Source organism: Vicugna pacos, chromosome 13, assembly GCF_048564905.1.
Source record: "Vicugna pacos chromosome 13, VicPac4, whole genome shotgun sequence".
Classification (NCBI taxonomy): domain Eukaryota; kingdom Metazoa; phylum Chordata; class Mammalia; order Artiodactyla; family Camelidae; genus Vicugna; species Vicugna pacos.
The window spans coordinates 8115605-8135306 of NC_132999.1; the positions used below are offsets into that span (position 1 = coordinate 8115605).

Here is a 19702-nt window from a genome sequence, read left to right on the forward strand (position 1 = left end):
TCTTTAAAGGGTCCCACACCAACAAAGGAAAAATATTAATGCATTAATAGAAGCTAGAATACAATATGGTGTGGTTCACCACTGGAAAATATAAGCAAGTTTACATGATTTTATTTCTACCAAAATGAATCTTGAAAACTTTACTGATTATACATCTCCTCTTTTCAATGTACTGCTTAGAGGATATAGAAAAGGACAGAAGTACTGATGAAAAATTAATGGACCAAGACGTGTTTTGTGAAACTCAGATCTTACTGTTACTATGGTCATAAATAATATGTGAATGTTACAGTCCAAAAATTTTTTTTCTGCCCTATTTAGGATACTGTAAGCCCAAATATTTTACATAAAATGTGTTTTTTTTTCCTTGCCTTAGTTTTCTGTTTTGTCATCTTCAAGTTATACTGTGTTTTTGATATTATAGCAACTTGGAGTTTGCACCACTAAAAAAATGTAACCCTATAAAGGGCCTTTGATACTGTACTTTGTTATATTTATGTTTTTAAAATATAAAAGCAATATACCCTAGAGGATAAACAAAAACTTAGAATTGCACTATTTCAACTCATTTGCAATGTGTCTTGTTTGACATTACATGTGGTATACTTATATCAATCATAAAATAGAATATTTACAGTTCTTATACTACCTCTAGAATCTCAAGAATTTTAACATTTGCATTTCATGGCATCTTAAGAATATATGTTGGCTTAATGGACACTTAAACCTGGGGTTTTCATGTAATTTAAAAAAATTCTGGACAAAGACGAGAGAACAAAATTGCTTAACAAGGAGTCATTTTCATGTGTTAGTTCTTTGATTTTGGAAGAGTACTCTATGAAAAGTTAACTATCTAAGAGAAGGCCAGAAATTATTCTATAATATTATCCATAAGCTTTCTCACAATAATCTTTGTTAGCAATTTTCACGAAATATATATATTTTAAATTTTGTCCTTCTATGCTGCTTTGGATACAGCTTCAACTGTTCATAGTTATTCCTGCATCCAACATCAAACTATACAGACCCCCTCATACACACATTGACAAACAAAACAAATTGAGAAATATCAAAATTAATGTGAGTTACTGTATATTTTTGAAATGCCTGAAAGATAAAAGTGGAAAAAGAACCACTAACAGCTGTGGAAGACCTCTCCATATTTTCCATGGACTCTCCTATCCATCAATATTCAGCAAAAGCTGAAAATAATCACTCTAAAATCTTCTCAAAATGCAAAATACTCTGTTTCCTGCATGTGAATCTCAATTATACTTACTATTTTTTGCATTCAGAAGATGAGTTCTACTTGTGTTGCTACCTTACTTGCTGTGATGCTTTAGACAAGCCACTGAACCTCTCTGAACTACTGTTCCTTAATGTGAAAACTTGGATAAAAATTTGAGTTCTGTCTGCTCACAGGATTGTTGTGAAGATCAAATGAAGTTTATATACCCTATAAACCCTGTGTGTGTGTGTGTGTAGTTTATATAAGCAGTATTTAGCTAGACACACAGCATTAGATCCAAATAATTTTTTATTCTTAGAGGGTAATTTATGGCTTCTCGATTTTTATAGAAGATAACTTCTGATTTATTTATTTGGCAAACACTCTCATTCTGAGTGATGAATGTATGGTAGAAGTGTTCAAAGGGGACATTCTGAGATTTCTGGAGAGTAGAGGTGTCTGAGTCTCATGTTCTGTGCCAGCCCTGTTGAACTGCCTGGGATTTAATCAGGGTCTGTAACAAAGGCGGGGCAAGGTTGTACTAGGTACCTGGCGGTGGAGGGATGAAACTCAGCCTCCTTTCTGTTCCTCAGGCCACATGCCCTGGCAAGGGAGTTGCTTTGTCTGCCTGGAGCTAGGGGCTCCTTTTTCCAGTCTTCAAAAGTCAAAGTATGGGATAACCCTGAGTCTCTTCCTTTGGGATAATCACTCATCTCTTCAGGTGGAATAGGATTTTTCTTAGCTCTCTAAGAAATGCCAGATTCTTCAAGACATATTTTAGAGAGTTTTTCTTTAGGTTCTAACCATTTCTCAGATTATAATACAGGAAATTTGTTTGACCATATTCTTCTAACACCTCTACAAATTCCACACATCTTTGAACTGCACCAGAGACAAAATTCTATCAACAGGACAGAACACAGTACCTGTAGAAGATGAGGTAACATGTCCTTCATCCTTTTGTGGACACCGACTTTCAGCACTCAGGCTTGAAAGATCACCAACATCTCAGGAACTTTCCTGTCCTCATTTTTGCAGTTTCACTGTAAAATATTTAAGTTGAAATTCTCTGCTATTTCTGCAAACTTCGACATAATTAATGTTCTGAAAGTGTGCTATTGATATGGTTTGGAAAGGTTTAAATCTTGGATCGTACACAGAGAAAAGTTAAAATTCTAAATATGAATGTCCAATTAATCTACAAAGGAATCTTTAAATATTGCCATATATTCTATCCTCGAAAATCCTATTTTCCATTCAGGCAAAATCATTATAGAATCCAAGAATATACAATTATTAAAGCATATAAATTCTAAAACTTGTGGCTTGTTCCTGGAAATAATTACACTGATTGAGGCCCTGTGAATTTGAAGTAGAATGTTTTTGTGAGCTGCTGCAGGAGAAAACTCTTAGGCTTCATAAATCTAAACTGAGTGACTGAGAAAAAAGAAAGGGTCTATAAAGCTATGAATACCTATTCTAGTAAAGGATGCAAAAATTTCAATAAAGAAATAATTGGTAATCTTAAATTCAGTGACAGAAAATTATAAATCTGTCTCTTTTATGAAGTCTCCTGTGTGAAATATGGATGAGTTGAGGTTATAAAAAAGCATGTTTACCAGCAGGAGCTTAAATCAACAGCTTTGAACATGATAGTTCAGAAAGTAGCAGGGAGCCACTGTTCCTGAGATGGGCAACACTGACATTTATTTAATTTTTTACTTTCTCACTGTATCCATTTCACTTCCTGCTCTGCCCCTCTCTACCTTTGTCCTTGGTTAAAATAAACCATCATAGCATTAAATCTGTCTACAACAGTTAATTACTTCAGTTATGTGCAAAAGCATTTAGTTGCAGCACCTTCTCTCTACGGGTTTTGAAGACCCAGTTTAATATTAGTTTGTATGGTGGTTGCTGTACATCTTCAAACCCTAAACACCATGTCAAGTGCTCCAAGGGATAATGAAATATTAATTTCGAGACAAAAAAGTTAAGTGGCTTAAAGAAGAAGCTGTTGTCTATCCCATGAGTGGCTTTTAAGACATTGATATCTCTACTTTGAACATAACTATTCTTAGCCATTTAAACCACACATAATGAGGCCTAAGTAACTGTCTGTCCTCAGTTGTGCAGCACACAGATAGAAACCACCAATTCCTTCTCTCTGTCAGAGCACAGCTATGAAAAAAAGGCTCCCATTTCTTATCTACAGTCTTTTTTATTTTTTGACAGCCTTATGCCAATATAAAAGACCCATTATTGTCTTGTAAACACTGCAAAAAAGAAATCCGTCTGCTGCTTAAAGAAATAGTAACAACCACATATTTTGTGGCATGTATACATATGAATTCAGTGATGCTTTTCCACACTTATTGCATTAAATATTTTGTTTGTGAGAAGAAAACCCCAAATGCCAAATGGAAACTTTTTCCTTATTCATTTATACAATAAATGTTTATGTACTATTTTTTGTAAGTCAGGGTTTATACACACAAAATAAAAAAATGATTAAGATAAAAATGGATAGAAACAAGTTATTGCTGTAAGAAATGACTTCAGTACTACTAGGGCTCAATAAATTTTGAACAATCATAAAGTAGTTTCAAGAAGTAAAAAAACCCCACTTTTTTTTGTTTATATGTTGTTGCCCTTGAAATTGGAAGTTCCATTCATAACGGTGATACCACTTTGATGAAGACATCAGCTTTTTTATTTCACTACCAGTTTTTCTGCAAAGCAGGAGCACTATGAATGCTTAATTGACTCTTAAACAAAAATTATTTGTAAATGGTTTATGGGACTAGGTTAAGATGGGAATGGGTATAGAGTCAAAAGTATTGGGGGACAGTCATGATAAGGACTGATTGCAAGCTTTCAGACAATTCTTGAAGCAGAGGAGATGCTAGTGGAAAAGCTGAGTAGATACAGGAACCAGCAACCACTTAGAAAAGCCTCAAAGCAACAAGATAAGAGGATGGTGGAGAAACATCATTTAAAGAGTAAGGGCTTAAAGAGATCCCTTTCTCATCGATAATTTTATAAAATATACATGGCCCACAAGGATCATATGCACACATTATGATGAGGGACATGATGTCATGAGAACCTCTTTTCTGTTAATGTTCCCAGAACTCTTTGATAGAATCAATATTCACAGTCCTGATTCATTAAAAAAATACATCTGTCTCCAATATAATGAAAGCTTATGGAACCAAGGTTTTTAAGATTTTCCTATTTAACATTCAAGACCTGCATGACCAAACAGGATAGATATCTTATTGATTCATGGGCTTAGCAAGTGCCTTCACCACACTGTATTTAATGCTCAGAATCTGTATTCATACTGGAATTGCTATTAGAAAGATCCACCGTTTGACATCACAGACAAAGCATGTTTATAATCTTATAATAGCTGGAAAAAACCCAGGCTATCCAAGAATGTGTGATTTCTTTTTTTTTTCATGTATAAAATATTTCTCTTTTTTTAACTTTTTTTATTGATTTGTAATAATTTTACGATATTGTGTCAAATTCCAGTATAGAGCCCAATTTTTAAATTATGCATGAACATATATATGTTCATTGTCACATTTTTTTTCTCTGTGGAGCTACCATAAGATCTTGTATATATTTCCCTGTGCTATACAGTATAACCTTGTTTATCTAAGAATGTGTGATTTCTAATTAACCGCCCTTTCAGATGGCTTAGTCCCCTCTTAAGTCTCTATTCTTTACCTTGTTACTCTCCTGTACAGGTGTTTGTTTGGCTTAAAAAATATTTATTTCTTTCTAAGATGTTAGGACAACTACTATTTTAATTTCTCCGTAGAGCTTCAATGTTAATACTCCCACTGGGAAGCAGATTGAGGAAGCAGGGCTTGGGTGTTGAACGATTACGTCTGGAATTTTATCCACCCTCAGGTAGAAGCAACTGCAAATAGCAGGAGGTGAAGTCTCTGCAGAGGCTGTACTGCATCCTCAGTATTAATCTCTGGTGAGCGATTTGTCAGTTTGCATCTACAAACCAGCTAGTGTGCTTCTATTGACACCTTCTCTAAGTTACTTTAGCATCCGTTCTGTGTCATGCATTGAGCACAGTATGTCCTCAAACACATTTAGTGTCATGAATGTAGCAGCATTCAAAATATTTTCCTCTTGGAATAGTGCCCTTTAGCAAAGCTTGAAACAGCTGAAAATGGGATTTTTTTTTTTTAACTAGAGTGTCAACAAATTCAACACCTGAGAGTTGTGTTTTTTCACTAACAAATAGAAAGGTAAATTGCAAGAAGTGTATTACTCTTGGTGTGTGATTTTGACATTGGGGGAAACAGTGTGTAGGGGCAGGCAGTATAAGGGGACTCTCCATATTTTCTGCTCAATTTTGCTGTGAAACTATAACTACTCTTTAAAATTGTCTATTTTAAAAAGAGGGTAATATTCCATTTATGCAAATGGAGGTGACATATAAAATATATTTTTTAGAGATTTGGTTTCATGCTTTAGGTTGATTTTATCTTTGCCATCATTTACTGTTTAAGGAGCACTTACTAGAGAATTTAAAAGTCTTAAGCCAATTTTTTCCATTGTTGTTTGCTGAATGCAGTTTTCTCTGAAGTTGTAATTACCATGCTGAAAACTGTAAGGATGTTATACATTATTTTTCAGCCTAAACATCTGAATGAATGTCTGTACTAGGCAAGGTTTTGAATTACAAAGATGACAATGTAGAAATAAAAGATTCTTGCTTTTTGTATTTTTATGTATGGACTGTCATACATAAAGGAAATGAATGGAAGAGAAAAGTTACAAGGAAGGACACTACAATGACTGAGAGCTCAACCGTGTTCGAAAACAAACTCAACATTGAAGATTGTGATTTTTCCCTTTCTTACATGTTCATTATGCATCCTTATGTTTTATTCACTATTTTCTTAATGAATACATAATTTTTTTGCCATATAGTGATCTAGAAGACATCAGATCTAAATCAGAAATGAGATGCAGTGCTAGAGAGCTTTGTGTAATGTTGAAAGTATATTTGATAAAATGTAAATCAAACAATATAACTCACTCATCAGGAAAAAAAAGAGCAGTGAGTGGACTTGAGTTGCATGCACAGAATAAAGCACATGCCTTAGGAAGAGTAAAAACTTACACAGACAGAATCTTTCTAATCTCCATCCCCCACATGTTTTGCATGCAGCACTCAAGATTTAGAAACCAGAAAAACAGAATTCACAGTGTGAGACTTGGTGTTCAAAATGTTGCACAAAGAATTTGACACTGTTCATTGCTCCACAAACAGAATTTTCAGAATCCCAGACAGTCAAAGCCTGGCACTCTGTACAGAATGATATGCTTGGATCTGAGAGAGGAAATTCAACAACCCTGACACAGCCTCCCTTGATGTGATAGTCCTACGTGGCAAATGGATCCCCCCCCAAAAAAGGTTTAATCTGTTTTCCCAAACTATAGACTTCTTTTACATCCACTTAAAATATGCAAGGGTTTTTTTGGTGTGTTTTGGGGTTTTTTTGCATCAGGTTTGTTTTTGTAGGGTAAGTGATTCAATCACTCAGAGACTGTCAGCAAAGGCCATTTGAGGGGTTCCTAGGTGCTAGAAGGTGTAATTTACCTCTTGTGTAGCCCCAGATTCACAGAGAAAACTAGGTTCTCCCACACTAAGGCAACGGTATTAGCTGTACACGACTGAAATGCAGGGCAATTCTCTCTCTCTTCTCCCTGGACCCTTTTCAGATAGGTTAGCAGTAAACGTTGTGCACATGAAGAGAGAACTAAACGCCAGCTAATTCGGATTGCACCAGGACATCCAAGAGATTGTCGGGGCAGCCAGATTTCCTTCATATTCACAGTAATAGTGCAATGTTAGAAATAATTGAAAGTATATATTGAAAATAGACTTCTAGAGATTTGAAACGGGCTGCCCATCTCCAGGGAAGAGAACGAAGCGTGGGGATGTTGATGCACACACAAACTGAAATAGGCGACCCTCGTCCAAGACAGCAAACTAAACCACAGAGAAACAGGAAAAGGGGTAAAGCGGGAATCAGTATGTAGCCGTGCAAAGAGAAAAGTTTGGATTTAAGTCTAAGCTGCTAAATACTGGATGAGCAGGTTCCTTGTTCTCTTGAAAAAGAAATCGCTACTTCAGCATTTAAAATGAGAATATACTCAAGAAAGCCCCTTTAGGCTCTGGCTGTTTTCACACTATCCCATTAAAACGTACCATTGCATACTAATGACGGTAAACATAGGGGAGGGGAAGAGGGAGTTCGAGGATTGAGAGACAGAGACAGAGAGAAGTAGAGAGAGGGAAAGATCAAGCCTCTTTTTCAAAAAGAGTTTAGAATTTAGAGTTTCTAAATGCAGAGTTCTCAAACCACTAAAGAGTTCACTGGGGTTTTTTTTTCCCCCCAAATTTTTATAGGACTATTGAAGTCCTGGAAGAAATTTCCTAGTGACAACTTTAAATCAGAACTGAGAAGTTTAGAAGAAAAGAGAAAGAAAAACAACCGCAAATGTAAAAACAAAACCAAAACAAATATGCTCGCTTCGTCAATCAAGGTGAGTCTGTGTGACTTATCCCAACTTCTTTACGACAGTAAGGTTGTAGCACTGCAGCTGCTTCTCTCAATTGCCTGTGGCATTAACTTTTAAAACTTTAATTTTCCAGTCAGATGCCAAGCATACCTGAGCTCACTTATGATGGGCGTGATTAGCCATGCTTGTTAGGCATAGTAACCATGGGGTCTTCACTGCAATGAGAAATTAAACTTTAAAAAGTCACCCTGATTTACAGCTATACAAATTCTCACAACATGGTAATAAAGGGGCTACATGATGAAACCTGACAGGATGTTAAGCTTATTGCACAAGTGTGGACAGCTGAAGAGGCAAGAAATAATACAGTTGTCACTGGGCTGTTTCACCTCAGCACGGAGCAAACAAAAAGAGCGTTGTTAATCAGTTCAACTCTTTGGCTGGATAATCCTAAACCAGTAATTGATAAATGGGAAAACCATACGGCCTCAACTCTGTGATTCATAAAACACATGAATATTCATACCATCTCCTTTGGTCAAGAGGCATTCTACATGCTTCCAGGCAGGCTTTGAAAGAGGAATACAAATAGTTTCTTGCTCAGCAGTAAAATACTGTTTCTCTTTTAAGCCCTATTTTCTTCTATTAAAAGTGAAGTTTAGCAATACACAGAGGACAGTAAACACAGTAAATGAAGGTAAATGACAAATGGTTCTGTAGGAAGTGCTGTACTTGAGCTTTTTTATACAGCTACGTTTGGAGAAATATGAAATCCTTAAAGGAAACTGAACGCTTACTCTACCAGAGAAGGCGTGGTGGTGATACAGCATTTTCATCTTGGAAAAACTTAATCTCTGCTTTTATAAGGATCATTTATTTTCCCCCCAAATCATACCATCTGAATTACTGATATGTTTGATACAACTAGTCTAGCTTGTGGATAGTGTTAAAATAATTTTCAGCATAATGTTGAAATGGAATATGCTGCAGCTTATTCTTAATAAGATCAGTTTTTAAAGTACTTAAAAGTAAAGTTATGGTATTGGTATCAATTAATTTTACCTTTAAAAATGTATCTAAATTATAGTGTGATAAACTCAGTGCACACATCAGCAGAAATTTATGCTCTAAGACATGTAAGTTAAAATGTTATAAATACAAGAATACTTGAAGCACATTTGTAGTTAGATACCTTGTGGGAAACCATTCGCATAAAATGAAGAATTTGTTCACAGTTTTATCTCTTGTAAAAATTGATTTTCATGTGTGACTTTTCCTTAAGTCAGAGCCCCTGTTGCTATACCTCATTTATGATATAAAAATCACAGATTACCCCAGCCCTCAAAGATAAAAACAGAGAAAGAACCAAAAATTAAGGAAAATAGTGGTGTGTTTGGCTTTATAAAAATATCAAAATATTCAAAATAAGCATATTCTTCAACATTATTTAGAATGCTAGTAAATGCTAACCAAATATGACCATTGCAAAATAAGGATCAGTAAAATAAAAATAAGATATACGCATGTTAGGGAATTCCAGGCAGCAATGAAAAGTTTGAAGAATATGCAATGATGTATGCAAGTTCTCATGTCATAATACATTGATAAAAATTAGTTAAGAATCACTTATGCAGTGTAATCCTGATGTGTGTATATACATATATATATATATATAATATTAATCTACATGTTTAGGGCAATTTTTCAATCCCCAGACTCTCCGCTATAGTTTCCCTCAAATACATTAATTCTGCCTAATCACTCTACTCAATCCCTTTCTCTGAATTTCTGTTTAATGACAGTTTGATTTTAAATTGTCGTTACTTTTATTATGCTAGTTTTGTCTCTCAAACTAAATCATATGCAACTTGAAGATAGGGAAATTTTTTATATATTTTTTTCTGTTTCCAACAATGTACTGCATATAACTGAGTGTCAACATACTCTATTTGTGATTGTTCTTTGACTTTTCTATTATTTGGATTTTAATGAAATTTTAAAAGTAATTCTTCTGGCACAGCCCTGGGGAGAAAGAATTTCTCCAACATGAATGACATCCTTTTCCTTTTCACTCTCCATCAAAACGTAGAGAATTTTAAGGCAGTACAGTGACCCCCCTTTTTTTTTTTAAACTAATACCTTTTTCTGCAAATTTATGAAATGGAAATAATTTTTCCTAATAGCTAACACAAGCTTTTGCATAAAATAGAAACAATTCAGAGGATGCAAAGTCTGTTATTAATTCCTACTCTTTACAACAATAACCACTGTTAGTAGTTTGGTGTTTAATTTCCAGACTCAACTTTCCACCACTCAACATTTTATTATGAAAATTTTCAAACATACAGAAAAGCTGAAAGTATTCTACAGTAAACACATACCCACTACTGTAATAGATTATACAATTAACTTTTACTATACTGTATCTTAAGCTTTTCGCATGTTAAAAAAAACATATTTTCTTAATCATTAAATGACTTTCATTCTATGGACATGCAAAGTATGTAATGAAAAGGAATCCTTCCACAAGAAGAAAGTGTCATTCATATTTTTTTTCTGGTTCTCTGAGGACTTCAGACAAGAAGTGAGAAAGAAGCTTGAAGTGAAACAGAATGAAAGCTTGACAAAAAGTGAAACGTATGTCCTGTTTACTTAAAGAAACCCTAAACCCAAAACAAAGAAACAGGAAAACTTCATGTGTGTTCTTAATTTAAAATAGGTGGTAGTTGATTACTTTCTTGAGTGCCTTTGCTTTCATAAATTTTGCCAACATCTACTGTTATCTTCCAGGGGAAGCCTGAGAGGATGGCTTGTAAGTGTTGGAAGCTTTACATCAATTCTATCAGGTCCAGAAAGGAGTAACATTTTTCTAAATTGCTTGTTTATGCCTTTGCTGCCACAGATTTGTCTACAAGTTGCAGAACAAATCTCCAAACAAACACCAGGTCTAACATTTTAGAAATCTGGAGTAAAGATTTAATAGATCTTAATTTAGCTAGTGATAGACAGTTAAATACAGTGTGCAGAGAAATGACAAACTTTTTTTGAAAAGTCTTTGGGTTTTTAACAGCATAGTACTTGAAGTTTAAAACAGCCATTAAATCTCAGCGTTTTTTTTTTTTTAATCTACAAAATGATCTTAATACAGTACCCATCACAAACATCTTCAGGTCAAATTAACGCTTAAAGCCTGTAATATAGTGATTGTCATATAAGAAACAGTCAGTACATAATAGTATCGATTTCCTAGTGCTCTTCTCCTTATTTCCGTAGAGGGTTAAACTGACAATTTGCAGTAATTATAGTGTATTTCTAAAAAAAATAGTAACTGTATAGGTTATATGTACAAATATAAGTGTATGTTTAAATTATTTTATCAAAATATATAGATATACCTTCCAGTTAGATTATAAATATTACAAGAGCTCTAAGCTATGTTTAGAAGTAGTGTGTATATTATTTGCTGTATCAAAAATTACTGCTGAGCTTTGGGGAGAGAGAGAGAAAGGGAGACCCGCACACAAACATTTATCCCTTCATTCAGCAAGAAAGAGTAGTTCAAATTCTGTCTATGGAGGCACTATATACGGCAGGTTTATGAACAGCGTAAGATGCCACAAATGTCAGAATTTATCATGTTATCACAAGAGTTATATTCTACTTTTCAGAGTTATCTAGACCTTGAATTTAGGTCAAGATCTTTAGAAGATATAATATAAGTATCTATATAGGCTTACTTATGAATATGAGTTTTAATTCTGTTTCACATTTTGATCCAAATACAGTCTTTTAGCTAATAACATCATTTTTTCTTTAAATAATTTCCCCTTTAAAAATCACTTTGAATGATTGTTTTAAATTCATAGCCATAAAATATTTAAGAGGCAACTTTAAATATTTTTTGTTTTAATCTTCTAATTTTTGTTAAGTTTGCAATTTGCTTACTCTTTCTGATTTAATTCGTTTAGAAGTGAACATGAGCCCCTGGAGTTTGAGGAAATTACAAGGACCCTTCCAGAAAAGCTTATGAACGCATTGAGACTATGCTTAACTTTTAGTAATGAGGATTTAAATAAGTTCGGGAAAAGATTTAGGTACATAACTGGGAGAAAGCTATAATACTGAACTTTCATTTACTTACTAAAATTATAACAAACATTATTAACTGAAATTTCATGTGAACAGCTCTGGGTGGATCCAGACTCAACCTATTTTTTGTCCATCAACACTTTGCTGACAGGTTTAATGGACACCTTTGTAAATTATTTTTAACTGGTATTAACAATACCAATCCTTAAGCCCCCTCAAACCTTATCCCACAGATTGACTCCTAATGGATTAAGTGAATTCAGCAGACAAGAGCTGCCAAAGCATTAGCATTTCTTTACATTTCAGTTTTGGCTTTATGCTAAGATGTCAATATTTACTTTAAAACTAAATCCACTCTCTGCAAAATATTTTTAGTTCATGTGCCAATGACGGTTGTCTCACATTATGGCACAGGTAATTATAACTAATGGAAATCGGCAGTGATAAACTTGCTTTGTAATAATCTCAGAGACGCTAGCAGTACATGGAACACATGCTTTTTCAATCCATTATTAAAAACATCTGATACATCTGTGAGAACTGGAGTCTTTCTTCCCCCCTTCTCTAGTGTTCTGAGTACTGGGAACAGTTACAACTGCAACATTTTAAGAGGCTGATTTTTTTTTTTCCTTCACACACGCACAAAACCATGAAAGAAGCTTTTACAGGAAGTAACAAATACTCCTAAATGACGTTTCATTAAAAATGTGTTCCCTTGGAAAGCAAACAGAACTAAAAGCCATGCTTTTACTTGGCAGAAAAAGTGGTACAGCAGGCAATGTGTGAATCTAAGGAGCATCAGAATCTACTTTGCCATGGATGTGAGCAGCATTCTGACCCAGAAAATAAAAAGGCAAAGGAATTTTACATGCTTTGATATCTTCTAAACCAAAGTTTCAGTAGAATTCCCATTTTAAGCAAAGAACAAACAGAAAATGCAGACAATTGTATAAACTGTTAGTATAAAGCTACCAGATACATTCTTGGTTTCATTTTTTTAAAATTCTACTTCATGACAATAAAAACTTTTATTTTTTTTTAAAGAAAGAGTAATTTGGTTATGCATCTACACTAATATATCAATTGTCAGCTGTGTCTAGATCAATGATATTGTCAGTTTTTTCCTTATATACTTTTTTCTTCTCTTTCCATCCCACTTCCGTTTCTTTTTCTATTATTTTTCTTGTTTTTCCTTTTCTCCTTTTTTTCTTTTGCCACATCAGATTAGTTAAAGCTCCAGAACATGTTTACTGTTTATGTGATTAATTGAAAAACAGTAGGAAAAATTAAACAGTTCTAAGTACAGTGGCCAAAATAATACTTCAGGTCATTCTTGCTGAAGACATCTGCTTTTAGCTATTCTTACCCAAAGAACGAGTGATTAACCTGAGTCGTTTCCTTCTCTTCTAGAGAGAAGCATGCCTAAGTCATCCTTCCCCTTGCTCACTTCTCGGTCCTGAAAATAGAGATTAAAATTGTCATTGAAAAATCTTCTGACAAGCTTTCACATACTCTGTAAAAGAATTTGCAAAGCAGAGTTAAAACTCTACTGGGAATGGCATTGCCAACTTGTTTTTCAAGGTTACTTTCTCTTCATTAAAAACGTTGTGAAATAATGAAGAAACTGCTTCCCATTAAGGATAGAAAAAGATCACTCGTCAGTTCTACCGCTCCCCTACTCGAACTTTCTCCTGGTTGAGGGTAATGCCGGCTCATGTTCTGTAAGAATCCTTTGCTTCACATTCCCTGTAAACAGAAAAGAGCCACAATTACGCCACATTTGATCCATATCAAAGCAACTGATCCATGTATCGATTTACATAAAGTAAAGCACATAAAACAGTTTTGCTTTTCACCCTTACTTCACTACTTTCTAAGGAAAGTTTCCTTTTGCATACTTCATTTGAATACAAAACCCTCCCGTTGAAATTTGTGCTGTTAAACAAACCATACCAGTCATTCAACTTTTTAATTAAGGATTCAGTGTTCCATCCCTTTTCAGACATTAAAATTCAGGTGCAGTCATTAATCTTTCTAAACGAATTCACCTGTGGCTAATACTGATGTATTTTCTATGAGGCTTGTCATGGACTGCATGCTGCATGCATAACCACTCCACAGTTAATTACACAAGGGATTATCGTTAGTGTCATAAAGATAAAGCCTTTTGCTAGCTGCATTATAGAGAGGTTTCCTTTTCTTTCTCCCTCCTCCCCTCTTTTTTGGAGTAATGCCCTATTTCATTTTGTTAACATCCACATAAGTATTTAAGAATAATACATAGTGTTTATCTCAATGGCAGGCTGAAGATAGAAGTCAAGGAAAAAGTTAGAAGGTAGGCATGAAGGGCTATCTATTTTAGGGTTTTTGTTATGACAAACCAGTTTGCAGGATACGGCTCAAACCCAAAAAAGCTGAAAATAATGTAAATAAAATGTACCCTTTCAGTTTTAGGCACCTTGATTAATTACAGAAAATAAAATTTTCTCTGAGTTTGTGAATTGAATGGTAGCTCATATGCCTGCATGCAGAAAACCAAAAGGAAAAGAATATCAGTTTTAGTAAAAGACCCACTTGAGATATGTAATGAGTCAAATTTACAGAAGAGTTCTTTTTTCCCCACAAAGTATAAAGTAGCTTACTAGGCTAAATTAACAGCAATAACAACAAAAAATAATCAAAGCAAAAACAAAAGAAAAACAAAAACCAGGACATCAATTTAGATATATTTTACTTCAACAGTTTAGATCAATCATATATAACAACTCCATGTACTTATACTCTGGTAGAAATAAAATCAGAATGATTATTTACAGTCACACATTGAGCTATAAATATATGAACTTGCTATCACAGTACAGTACTGAGGATGTAGTACTTCCTCAGAAAATAGAGAAAAATGTGTAAGTATAAAATACAGATGAGATGAAATAAAAATATAAGTGATTCATAAGCTTCAGTTAATGACAGTTTAAAATTACTTTAACCAAGTATTGAAGAGTCTGAAACACCAGACAATACAATAAGGGAGAAAATAAGAAAAAGAAACTTTTAAAAAGAGTTGCCATCAAAAGAATAGAAAATGTTTTTTTCAATTTCTTTAATGTGGTTTAAGCAGATTTTAAATCTTTATTATATCTTTTTATAACACTATTATATTTAGAAATAAGAATGAATTATTTCTGTCAGAAATTTAGGTATTTCCTAAAAAAGGCAACTGCCTGATTATTTTTAAAATTTTTATCTGTGGTTGGCAGCAAGTAGATGCAGCCATATCATTAGTTTTGGATAACGAAACAAAACATCTATTTTTTAATCACTTAGCAGCTGATCAGTTTGACTATTTTGCTTCACCAAATAAACATCTTCGTTTGAGTAGATATGAACTGATTGATACACTTAAAAAGATTAATCAATATTTCCCACAAAGTTTTCTGTTTCTTTAAATTAAAAGGTTTTTTTAACATTTTTTATTGATTTATAATCATTTTACAATGTTGTGTCAAATTCCAGTGCAGAACACAATTTTTCAGTTATACATGAACATACATATATTCATGGTCACATTTATTCTCTGTGAGCTACCATAAGATCTTATGTATATTTCCCTGTGCTATACAGTATAATCTTGTTTATCTATTCTACAATTTTGAAATCCCGGTCTATCCCTTCCCACCCCCCGCCTCCTTGGCAACCACAAGTTTGTATTCTATGTCTATGAGTCTGTTTCTGTTTTGTATTTATGCTTTGTTTGTTTGTTTGTTTTAGATTCCACATATGAACGATCTCATATGGTATTTTTCTTTCTCTTTCTGGCTTACTAAATTAAAAATTTTAAGTGCAAACATGTGACATTCCTGGTTTTTCTAGTTTTATCTACCCACTACTTTGCTGTTTTGTTGGCTCTAAAGATACATTTCTATTACAAAATAGATCATTATGTTTATGCATGTAATTTGATTTAAATTGATTATAGCAGCAATGGAGTAATGCTGTGGTAGACACTGAGCCTGTCAGTGAACAGTCATTACTAGCGTCACTGCCCTTGTCATGAATGATTTGAAATGGAACCAAATTATCTGTCATAGGCCAAATAGTTCTCATTTAATAGTTTGGTTACTAAAATACATCAGCACAGTTTTTCCCCCATCCCAATATGCTTGTGAACAGCCGAGTCCTAGGATATGATTGTGGTTCCCTGTTCTTTTGATTAGGTGCATGGTAATAACTTACGTGGCTTCTTTTCTATCACTTCCTTATGTTTCCTAAAGTTTTACATTCATGTGTTCTGAAGAATGTCTGATGTTTTCATTCTTAGCACATAAAATGCTAACTAAATTAAATTAATAGTACAAGCAACCTATAATTATACAAAAGCTTTGCTAAGTAAGAGCAAAATTATTTTTATCCACTCAACTTTTTAAGCTTTCAAACTTAAAAATGATGGGAAATATTTTTTAAAAGATTTCAATCCAAATTATACAGGTATATTCCAAAATATTCTTTCAAAATCATGACTTGTAGAATCATTCCTAACGGGTAGGCATTTATACCTTTCGAATATTACTTATACCAGTTGCTTTTAACAATTTTTTTCCAGAAATAAAGTGTTTTTCTCAAAGCAATCTTCACAAAAAAGGTCTTGCTTTTCATCCTCAAAATTTAATATAAAAATTATTACTCTCTTAATGGACATTACATTTAAATTAATCTGTAAAGGGAAATAAGAGTATAAGAAAAGTGTGTTTGGACAGTGAGATTTTCAAATTTTGTGGTATTTACTGTTTCCTTACCCCTGTTAGGTGTAAGACTGATTATAGCTATACTTTTAAAAAAAACTAGTTTTCTTTGTGCTTTAACCTAAGTGATTTAAAGGTATACAAATTTTGTAATACTATGCTTTATTTAAAAAATTCTTTTGGACTTCTAATACTCTCTACCCCTATTCTATCTGTTTAAAACTGCTTTCTATGACTTTTTCTATGTACATGCTCCCCATCCCTTAAAACTGTTAAGAATGTAACAAAATACTGACAAGCAAGTTAGAGAATACTTTTATTTTTACTGTACTATTCTATACAAGATACATTGCAGCTCAACTAGTGTAAATATTATCCAGGAATGCATGTGTAGGTTTCAGAAATTTTCAGGTAAATCAGTTAATAATTGGATTAATCAGGCATAAATATATATTGACTTTCTTTAGGTGTGTTATAATAGTTGAAGGTTAATATGATGCTAAATTTTATGTGTTAAATGGAATAGTAAATATTTTTTGGCAGTTTTGGAAACTACATTTGTGGCCTCCATCAGTTTGACAGATGAGTGGAAAGACAAATCTGTGAACAGTCAGCATATTTTCTTGCCAGACATCTAGGTAAGTGTTTGTCATATTGGTCTTTAATATTGTAAATCACCATAACGCTTTGAACAATTTCTTATGCATGAGATGGACAACTTGACTCTCCTATGATTTGTTTGGAAATGTCACATGTCTGCTATAATGATAAAAGTAACATTTTTTGAAATATTAGGTTGCAATATTTATTCAATTTTAGTTTACAATTATTGTCTACAGCTATAACCTAAAGACCAATAACATTAAATATACATACATGTATACCTGTATCTGCCAGAGTGTAGAAATATATCGTATGAATTCAGAACAAAGGAAAAATAAATGGGGTAGAAATCAGTGTAAATAACATTTGAGGAGACTCCTATAAATTTTGTTTTCAAAATTTTAGAGAGTAAAATACTGATTTAAGATATTTTCTTTCAGCAGAAAACATCTTAATGTTCTTGATTAAGTAAATAATAGATAAACAACACTGTGCTAGAAGAGAAATTTTATATATTCACAATTGTTGATGTAAGCCTCACCCAATTACCTTAATTAAAGAGATAAAGAAGCCTCTTATTTTTAAAATTTGCTCCATTCATTGGGTTAGAATCAATAATTACAATACCAGGTATAAATTCCAATAAGTTGTTTTTAAGCAATATTTTTAAATGATTTTCAGGCCATGACCTTTCTTCCTTTCTCTCTTTCCTTCTTATCTCTTTCTCTCTCTCTTTCTTTCTTTTTATAAAATTTCAGATTCTGCATACATCTCTAGTTTGAATTGGCTGCCAGTTATTAACATTTGAACAGTTATTAAGTTCAAAAACATTTAATACAAATTAAACTCATGTAGTGAAACCAGTATTCTAAAAGACAGAGTTATTAAGTTCAAAAACATTTAATACAAATTAAACTCATGTAGTGAAACCAGTATTCTAAAAGACAGAGTGCATCATTGGGAGTTGACAAGATTACCATTGAGCTCACTGTGTTTTCCTTAATCATAGTGTTCATTTCCAGTTTAGTCTTGTGCATATTCCTAATCCTCTAATTCAGGATCTTGAATTTCCTTGTTCATCATTATCTTTACTCAAACTGAAAACATATTTCTTAACCTCACTTTTGTACCTGTGGAAGAAAAAGAACATTCCATCTACCTTTCACGCTGGTTACACACAGTAGACATATGCTGCACCCCTAATAGTCCCAGACCATGACTTCAGTTTTATTGCAGACAGCTTGCAAACCTACTGACAGGATACAGTATAAACACACCAGGCTTTATGGAATTAGTTGATGCACTCGCAAGGTTAATGTAGCATCTGTGATGCAAATCTGTGACCATTCTAATAGCTCTATTGGTAGACCGATGCCATTTCTCAGATCTGCTCTTGAGTTCCATTAAGCAGTTTCCTAGTCACCATTAACTTCAAGTATCATTTACGCAGTAAATATGTGAATCTATGGAAAGGAATACCAGAGTGCAACCCATTTACACCCCACAGGATACTGTTGAATCACAGAAGCACCAACCGCATTTAGAATATCCTGGACTGACAGCACATTCCAAAGCCTCACTTTGCATTTCTGGACACATGTTCAATTTTTGCTCATGAGTAAGCTGGTCACTGGGCTGATACATTTGCTATGAAAGGCTTCATTTTTCTCATTTAGAGGTTCAGCAGCATGTCTTGCTGAGGATATTTATAAGATGTCATATTCTAACAAGCATGGAATAGACTCTGGAGTCAGGAGCAAATTTCACACAGGACAAGCTTTCCTTTTTATCTGAGAACACTAAGGCCGAGAGCCCAGCAGGATTCATCTAGTCCACAAAAGCGCTTCCATCCTGCACACAGTGTGTGCTTAGCCAGAACACCCGCACATCGTGTTTTCTTACCAAATGACATTTTCTGGCTGCTCACTTCATATTTGTCACTTGTATACAAAGTGTAATGTCTAAAGAAAGCATGATCAGCTTGTGCATCACTAATCTCATTACTGTAATAGCTCTGAAAACATGCAACAAAAAAGTAACTGGTAAGCCACTACACATACACATGCCATGCTCAGCATGCACCTCATTGAAACGTGCAATTCACCGACTGCTAAGAAAGGCAGCAGTCAGCAGTGCCAATTTGACTCCTCACTCCCTGCTGCAAATGAAGAATAACTCCTCAGACCTAAATGAAAGGAATGCTGACAGGCCTATCTACCTTAACAAGCTATCGAGTACAAGGGGGGCAGAGTAACAACCACCGACCTTTCAAATCCGATTGAGTATTTCTCTTTTTGGAGACAGGAGCAAGGGAGCTCTGTCTGTCCATTTAAAGTTTTTTTTATTGTCATTTACTCTCCCTTTCATTAGAATATGACTCCTTAGACTTCAACTTGAGGTCTACGGAGACCCAGATTATATCATTAACGTTACGTGGTATGTTGCACACTAATCATAACCATTACCACTTACAAGTCTGCAG

General features: G+C 33.9%; 1 long non-coding RNA gene across 1 annotated transcript in view; it reads left to right on the forward strand.

The window, feature by feature from the left end:
- Nucleotides 1–19702, forward strand: part of LOC140700870 (uncharacterized) — a 31069-nt gene that overhangs the window by 3145 nt on the left and 8222 nt on the right. Inside the window, exons 2-3 of the long non-coding RNA XR_012079591.1 lie at nt 7677–7813; nt 17161–17255. This is a non-coding gene — a long non-coding RNA (uncharacterized lncRNA). The remainder of the gene's footprint in view (nt 1–7676; nt 7814–17160; nt 17256–19702) is intronic.